This window comes from Rattus norvegicus, chromosome 7, assembly GCF_036323735.1.
Source record: "Rattus norvegicus strain BN/NHsdMcwi chromosome 7, GRCr8, whole genome shotgun sequence".
Taxonomy (NCBI): domain Eukaryota; kingdom Metazoa; phylum Chordata; class Mammalia; order Rodentia; family Muridae; genus Rattus; species Rattus norvegicus.
In genome coordinates, this window is record NC_086025.1 from 5731579 (window position 1) to 5739957 (window position 8379).

An 8379-nucleotide genomic window follows, 5' to 3' on the forward strand; every position below is an offset into this window, starting at 1 on the left:
GTGTAGAAATTATAGGGAAGCTATGTCAAAAATAGACTTTTAGGAAAGATTTAATTCATTACATCATTCCTTGATCTTTTCTTTATTTGGTACTTTTTATTGGATTTCTTTAAATTTACATTTCAAATGTTATCCCCTTTCCTGGTTTCTTGTCCATAAACCTACTATCCCATCCCTCCTTCCCCTTCTTCTATGAGGGTATTCCCCTACCCAACCACCTACCCTTTCTCGCCTCCCTGCTCTGACATTCTACTACACTGGGCCTCGAACCTTGGCAGGCCCAAGACAGTCTCCTACCATTGGTGCTCAACAAGGCCATCCTCTTCTACATATGGAGCTGGAGACCTGGGTCAGTTGCTGTGTACTCTTTGGAGTGTGGTTTAGTACATAGGAGCTCTAGTTGGTATTGTTATTCTTATGGAGTTGCAAACCTGTTCAGCTCCTTCAGTCCTTTGTCTATCTACTCCACTGGGGATCCTGTTTCAGTTCAATGGTTGGCTGTAAGCATCCCCCTCTGTATTTGTCATACTCTGGCAGATACAGCGGTATCAGGCTCCTGTCAGCATGTACTTCTTGAAGAAAGATTTAATCATTACCTAATTCTTTGATCTTGTCTTTATTTGGTGCTTTTCTTTTTTCATAAAAAAAAATCTTCATAGAAAATTGCTTTAGCTTTCAGCAGCCCATTCCTGAGCTGTGAGGAAGTTTGCCTCTTCCTTCTGGGCAAGACATGTTTTCAGACGATTCCACCTCTTCTTCACTTTTCTCTTGGGCTTCTTTTATAGACTGGATTCTTTTGGATAATAGCATGAGCTTTCTTATACATCTCCTCCATCGTGTCTGGAGTTATATTGTTCTTGATGTACTGAAAGAACTGTTTTTACACTCATCTTCATCTTCCTCTATTAGATAGCACATGTAGTCTGTCACATTCTTACCCATGATGTGCTTCCAATGCACCTCTGCATTGAAGTCTTTACTTTCAGAGTCATAACCAGGGAATTGTTTGCTACTATGAGAGATAGACAAGCCTCCATCCACAGTTTCCTTCACGGACCTGAAAACTTCATTGCCAGTTGCAGTTCCAGAAAGACCTGCATCCAAATAGCAAGTGAAGGCACCAGACTGACGTTCAATACTTTCCACATTTTATTCATCTCGATTCACCGCTACTTGGCCTTCATAGAACCTGTCTATGCCAAATCTATTCAGAAACCTGCAGGCCAGCAGCAGGCCAGGGCAACAGTCTGCAGCATAATTTGTCAGGCCAACTTTCACACTGAATTTTGGAAGTTCATGTGCATATGCTCTGAACAGACTATCAAATCCCCTTCTAGATGGGCATATGCAATCTGGCAGATGATATGTCTTTTAGTTACATGAACTATCAGCCTATATTTGGGTCTGTTGTACTTACTTTTCTCCTGGATCATTAATAGTTTCTGTGCATAGTAGTGAGTTTTACCCTCTTGCCACCTGCTAAATCTCACTTGCTATCTTTTAAAGTAGGCATTATTCTTGACAACTTCCATGAACCCCATCCTACAGAACAGAGACCTGCAACTGTGTCTCCATGCAGACTTGCAAATTCAGCCACTCTAGGAAGAAAAGGCAGTACTTTTCCTTGTGCTAATATATCCATCTTATTCCTCAGCAAAATAATTTATTGTAATTAAATAATTCTGTAATTAAATGAGGGCATTCCAATACTTTCAAACCTAAGAAGAAGTTATTTATTTAAAAAAAAACTGAATTTGATAATAGAATAATAATTACAAATTATCGATGCTCTGCTTGCTCAAAAATTCACTGATCACAAGCAATATTTCTAAAATAATATTTTCTGTTTTATTAATATATTAAAACCTGTATATCTGATGCTTTTGGAAACAGTAACGTCTAAATTTTCATGTTTAAATACGTCTGATATGCCTAGCTTTTCACTAATTAGCCAACAGGAGGGCTACAATTTATTCCAAAATTCTCCAGTATGATGTCTGGTTCAAATACTAGATTCAAGAGCAATTACATGAATTATACATCATAAATTTTATTTTATGATGTGTAATGTAAGTGACGAATTATTAGTGTTTTATAAGATAAAAATATCAAATCGTAGATTCATAACTGGGTCATTTTGAGTATGTTTCATTGTTTATATAATTATTCTTTAAATCCTGAAGTAGTTTGTTTCATTGTTTGTATAATTATTCTTAAATGTTTAAAATAATATGCCTTACTGGAAAAAATTTCCTGAACAAAACACCAATGGCTTACGCTCTAAGATCAAGAATCGACAAATGGGATCTCATAAAACTGCAAAGCTTCTGTAAGGCAAAGGACACTGTGGTTAGGACAAAACGGCAACCAACAGATTGGGAAAAGATCTTTACCAATCCTACAACAGATAGAGGCCTTATATCCAAAATATGCAAAGAACTCAAGAAGTTAGACCGCAGGGAAACAAATAACCCTATTAAAAAATGGGGTTCAGAGCTAAACAAAGAATTCACAGCTGAGGAATGCGGAATGGCTGAGAAACACCTAAAGAAATGTTCAACACCTTTAGTCATAAGGGAAATGCAAATCAAAACAACCCTGAGATTTCACCTCACACCAGTGAGAATGGCTAAGATCAAAAACTCAGGTGACAGCAGATGCTGGCGAGGATGTGGAGAAAGAGGAACACTCCTCCATTGTTGGTGGGATTGCAGACTGGTACAACCATTCTGGAAATCAGTCTGGAGGTTCCTCAGGTAATTGGACATTGAACTGCCTGAGGATCCAGCTATACCTCTCTTGGGCATATACCCAAAAGATGCCTCAACATATAAAAGAGACACGTGCTCCACTATGTTCATTGCAGCCTTATTTATAATAGCCAGAAACTGGAAAGAACCCAGATGCCCTTCAACAGAGGAATGGATACAGAAAATGTGGTACATCTACACAATGGAATATTACTCAGCTATCAAAAACAACGAGTTTATGAAATTTGTAGGCAAATGGTTGGAACTGGAAAATATCATCCTGAGTGAGCTAACGCAATCACAGAAAGACATACATAGTATGCACTCATTGATAAGTGGCTATTAGCCCAAATGCTTGAATTACCCTAGATCCCTAGAACAAACGAAACTCAAGACGGATGATCAAAATGTGAATGCTTCACTCCTTCTTTAAATGAGGAAAAAGAATTCCCTTGGCAGGGAAGGGAGAGGCAAAGATTAAAACAGAGACTGAAGGAACACCCATTCAGAGCCTGCCCCACATGTGGCCCATACATATACAGCCACCCAATTAGACAAGATGGATGAAGCAAAGAAGTGCAGACCGACAGGAGCCGGATGTAGATCGCTCCTGAGAGACACAGCCAGAATACAGCAAATACAGGGGCGAATGCCAGCAGCAAACCGCTGAACTGAGAATAGGACCCCCGTTGAAGGAATCAGAGAAAGAACTGGAAGAGCTTGAAGGGGCTCGCGACCCCATACGTACAACAATGTCAAGCAACCAGAGCTTCCAGGGACTAAGCCACTACCTAAAGACTATGCATGGACTGACCCTGGACTCTGACCTCATAGGTAGCAATGAATATCCTAGTAAGAGCACCAGTGGAAGGGGAAGCCCTGGGTCCTGCTAAGACTGAACCCCCAGTGAACTAGACTATGGGGGGAGGGCGGCAATGGGGGGAGGTTTGGGAGGGGAACACCCATAAGGAAGGGGAGGGGGGAGGGGGATGTTTGCCCGGAAACCGGGAAAGGGAATAACACTCGAAATGTATATAAGAAATACTCAAGTTAATAAAAAAAAATATGCCTTAATTCACTGATAATTTCATGAAAATATGCAATATATGTTCATCACATTCACTTAACACTGCCTCCTTTTACCTCACCTTAGTATCTCTAATCATCTCAATTCTGAGCTTTATGTTGTCTTTTTATTTTATATTTTCTTATGTATGTTATGATATATTAATTTATTCCTAGGTGCTTTGTTTTTACAAAAAATAATACCATTTAACTTACCATTAAGAGAACATGTTCAATCCACTCTTCGTGACTATAGCAAGAATTATAATTAAAGGCAATTATGTGCCTTGAAATAATACTTATTCTTCTGGAAAAGAAAATTAACATCAATTAATCTTTCATATTAATTAAAAGCAGATTACTAAAATGTGAATTTTTAAAAATAAAGTGACATTTATTTTCAACCACATCTCTGAACATCTTAGATTTTGCCTTAGACAACATTTCCTATTAAGTCACTTTTTAAAATATCAGAGATCTGAGATAATACACACATGTCCAACCAATTTAATCTTACATTTTCATTAAAATAGTGGTAGTTGAAATCTTCTCCTGTAAATTAGCTAATACCATTTCCTCGTTATTTAAACAGCCAAATAGTCTATTTATAGGAAATCTAAATGGAAGGTGCTCCAAATGAAAAGAAAGAAAAAAATTAAAAACATGCAAAACAATTTTCAAAACATCTTATTTATCAGTGAGTTAAAATAATTCAGTAGCTGGATGCTGTGATGTTGGAGGGAGCTGAGTTAGGAAGATGGCAAATTCAATTCATGTTATCTACACAGTGAGACTTTATCTTACCAGTAACAGCTATAACTATGAACCTGAGGCAGTGGATTATGTTGATGGGTTCCCATATATTGAACAATCCCTGTGCCTCTGGGATGCACCCTACTTTATCATGGTGAATGATCATTATGATGTGTCCTTGGTTTTAGTTTGCAAAAAATTTATTGAATATTTTTGCATCAATGTTGATGAGTAAAATTGTTCTGAAGTTCTCTTTCTTTGTTGGGTCTTTGTGTGGTTTGGGCATTAGTGTAACTGTAGCTGCATAGAATGTATTAGGTAGTGTTTCTATTTTATGTAATACACTGAGAAGTGTTGGTATTAGGCCTTCTTTGAATATCTGATAGAAGTCTGCACTAAAACCATCTGGTCCTGGGAATTATTTGGTTGTGAGACTTTTAATGACTTCTTCTATTTCCTTAGGGGTTATGGGACAGTTTAGATGGTTTAGCAGATCCTGATTTAATTTTGGTACTTGGTATCTGTCTAGACAATGATTCATTTTATCTGGATTTCCAGTTTTGTTGAGTATTGGTTTTTGTAGTAGGATCTGATAATTTTTTTAAATTTATTTGGTTTTTGTTGTTGTATCTCCATTTTCATTTCTGATTTTGTTAATTTGCATACTATCTCTGGGCCCTCTGATTAGGCTGTCTAAGTGTTTATTTATCTTGTTGATTTTTTCAAAGAACCAGCTCCTGGTTTCTTGATTCTTTCTGTAGTTAAGTTGGTTTGTTTCTACTTGGTTGATTTGAGCTCTGAGTTTCACTATTTCCTGCTGTTTGCTCCTCTCTGTGTCCTTGCATCTATATGTTCTAGAGCTTTGAGGTATGTTGTCAGGCTGCTACTGTACACTCTCTCCGGTTTCTTTGTGGATGCACTGAGGGCCATGCATTTTTCATTTATCACTATTTGTTATTGTATCCCATAAGTTTGGTTCCAGTTGCTGCCCTCATAGAGAACTGAAAGTCAGCTGCCAGGAGTGACTACACACCTGAGGGCAAAACACTCTGTTCCTATAACTGGCTGAAAGAAATGAGGAAAACAGGTGCAGGAATCAAAACAAAAGAAAATAAGAGTACTTGGCATCATCGGAGACAGGTTTTCTACCAAACCAAACATTGGATATTAAAATACACAGGGTAAGCAAGATCTAGATTTAAAATCATTTTATCATGATGATGGAGGACTTTAAGAAGGTCATAAATGCCTCCCTTAAGGAAATACAGAACAACACAAGTAAGCAAGTAGAAGCCTTTAAAGAGGAAACACAAAAATCCCTTAAAGAACAACTGGAAAAAAAACAAGTAAACAGGAGAAGGAAATGAACAAAACAATCCAGGAGTAAAAATGGAAATAGAAATAATAAAGAAAGCCCAAAGGGAGACAACCCTGGAGATAGAAAACCTAGGGAAGAGATCAGGAGACATAAATGTGAGAATCAAGAACAGAATACAAGAGGTAGAAGAGAGAGTCTCAGGAGCAGAAGATACCTTAGAAAACGTAGACAAAACTGTCAAAGATAATGTAAAACAGAAAAAGCTCCTAGCCCAAAACATCCAGGAAATGCACGACACAATGAGAAGATCAAACCGAAGAAAAATAGCTATAGAAGAGAGTGAAGACTCCCACTTTAAAAGGCTAGTAAATATCTTAAACAAAATCATAGAAGAAACTGCCCTAACCTAAAGAAAGAGATGTCCATAAACATACTAGAAGCCTACAGAAATCCAAATAGATTGAACCAGAAAAGAAATTTCTCCCATCAAATAATAGTCAAAACACCAAATGCACAAAACAAAGAAAGAATATTAAAAGCAGTAAGGGGAAAATGTCAAATAATATATGGAGGCAGACCTAAATTAAACAAGATTTCTCACCAGAGACTATGAAATCCAGAAGATTCTGGACAGATATCACACAGACCCTAAGGGAACAAATATCAATCCAGGCTATTATATCCATCAAAACTAACAATTATAATTGAGGGAGAAACCAAGATATTCCATGACAAAACCAAATTTACACAGTATCTTTCTCCAAATCCAGCCCTACAAAGGATAATACATGGCAAAGCCCAACACAAGGAGGTAAACTACACCCTAGAAAAAGCAAGAAAATAATCTCCTTGCAAGAAAACCAAAAGAAGAGAAGCACAAAAACATAATCCCACTTCTAATTATGAAAATAAGAGGAAGCAGCAATCACTATTCCTTAATATCTCTCAATATTAATAAACTCAATTCACAAATAAAAAGACACAGATTAACAGAATGGACATATAAAGAGGACCTAGCATTTTGCTGCCTACAGGAAACACACCTCAGAGACAAAGACAGACTCTACTTCAGAGGAAAAGGCTGGAAAACCATTTTAGTATCAAATGGTCTGAAGAAACAAGCTGGCGTAGCCATTCTAATATTGATTAAAATCGACTTTCAACCAAAAGTCATCAAAAAAGAAAGGAAGGAGACATATTCAGATTCATTAACGGAAAAATCCACCAAGATGAACTCTAAATCCTAAATATCTATGCTCTAAATACAAGGGCACATACATACATACATACATACATAAAAAAAACAAAACAAAACAAAAAAAAAACCTTACTAAAGCTCAAAGCACACACTGCACCTCACACAATAATAGTAGGAGACTTCAAAACCCCACTATAATCAAAGGAAAGATTATGGAAACAGAAATTAAACAAAAACATAGAGAGAATAGCAATAGTTTTGAACCAAATGAACTTAACAGATATTTATAAACCATTCCATCTTAAAACAATAGGATATACCTTCTTCTTATCACCTCATGGTACTTTTTCCAAAATTGACCATACAATCAGGCACAAAACAGGCCTCAACAGATAAAGAAAGATAGAAATAATCCCATGCATCCTATCAGATCACCATGTGCTAAGGCTTGTCTTCAAAAAGAACAATAAGAAAAGAACGTCCACATACACATGGAAGTGTAACAATGCTCTACTCAATGGTAACTTCGTAAAGGAAGAAATAAACAGACATTCAAGATGTCTTGAATTTAATGAAAATGAATGTACAACATACCCCAACCTATGGGACACAATGAAGCTGTGCTAAGAGGAAAACTCATAGGTCTGAGAGCTGGCAGAAAGAAATAGATGACAGCGTACATCAGCAGCTTGACAGCACAACTAAAAGCTTTAGAATAAAAAGTAGCAAATATACCCAAGAGGAGTAGAAGGCAGGAAATAATCAAACTCAGTGCTGAAATCAACCACATAGAAACAAAAGGACTATACAAAGAATCAACAGAACCAAAAGCTGGTTCTTTGAGAAAATAAACAAAATAGTTAATCTCTTAGCCAGACTAACCAGAGGGCACAGAGAATGTGTCAAAATTAACAAAATCAGAAATGAAAAGGGAGACACAGCAACAAAATCTGAGGAAATTAAAAAAAATCATAAAATTCTTCTACAAAAGTCTATATTCAATAAAACTGGAAAATGTGGAGGAAATGTACAGTTTTCTAGACACACACCAGATACCAAAGTTAAATCAGGGACAGATAAACCATTTAATCAACCCCATAAATCCTAAAGAAATAGAAGCAGTCATTAAAAGTCTCCCCCCCCAAAAAAAAAAAAAAAGAGCTCAGAACCAGACAGGTTTAGTACATAATTCTATCAGACCTTTCTAGAAGTCCTCATACCAATACTTTTCAAACTATTTTACAAAATTGAAACAGACAGAGCTCTACCAAATTCCTTCTAATTACTCTTATTCC

The 8379-nt window shown here is 36.7% G+C and overlaps 1 pseudogene; it reads right to left on the reverse strand.

The window, feature by feature from the left end:
- Positions 1–668: 668 nt before the first annotated feature.
- Rpl5-ps6 (ribosomal protein L5, pseudogene 6) lies at positions 669–1553 on the reverse strand (annotated as a pseudogene).
- Between the last annotated feature and the right edge of the window lie 6826 nt (positions 1554–8379).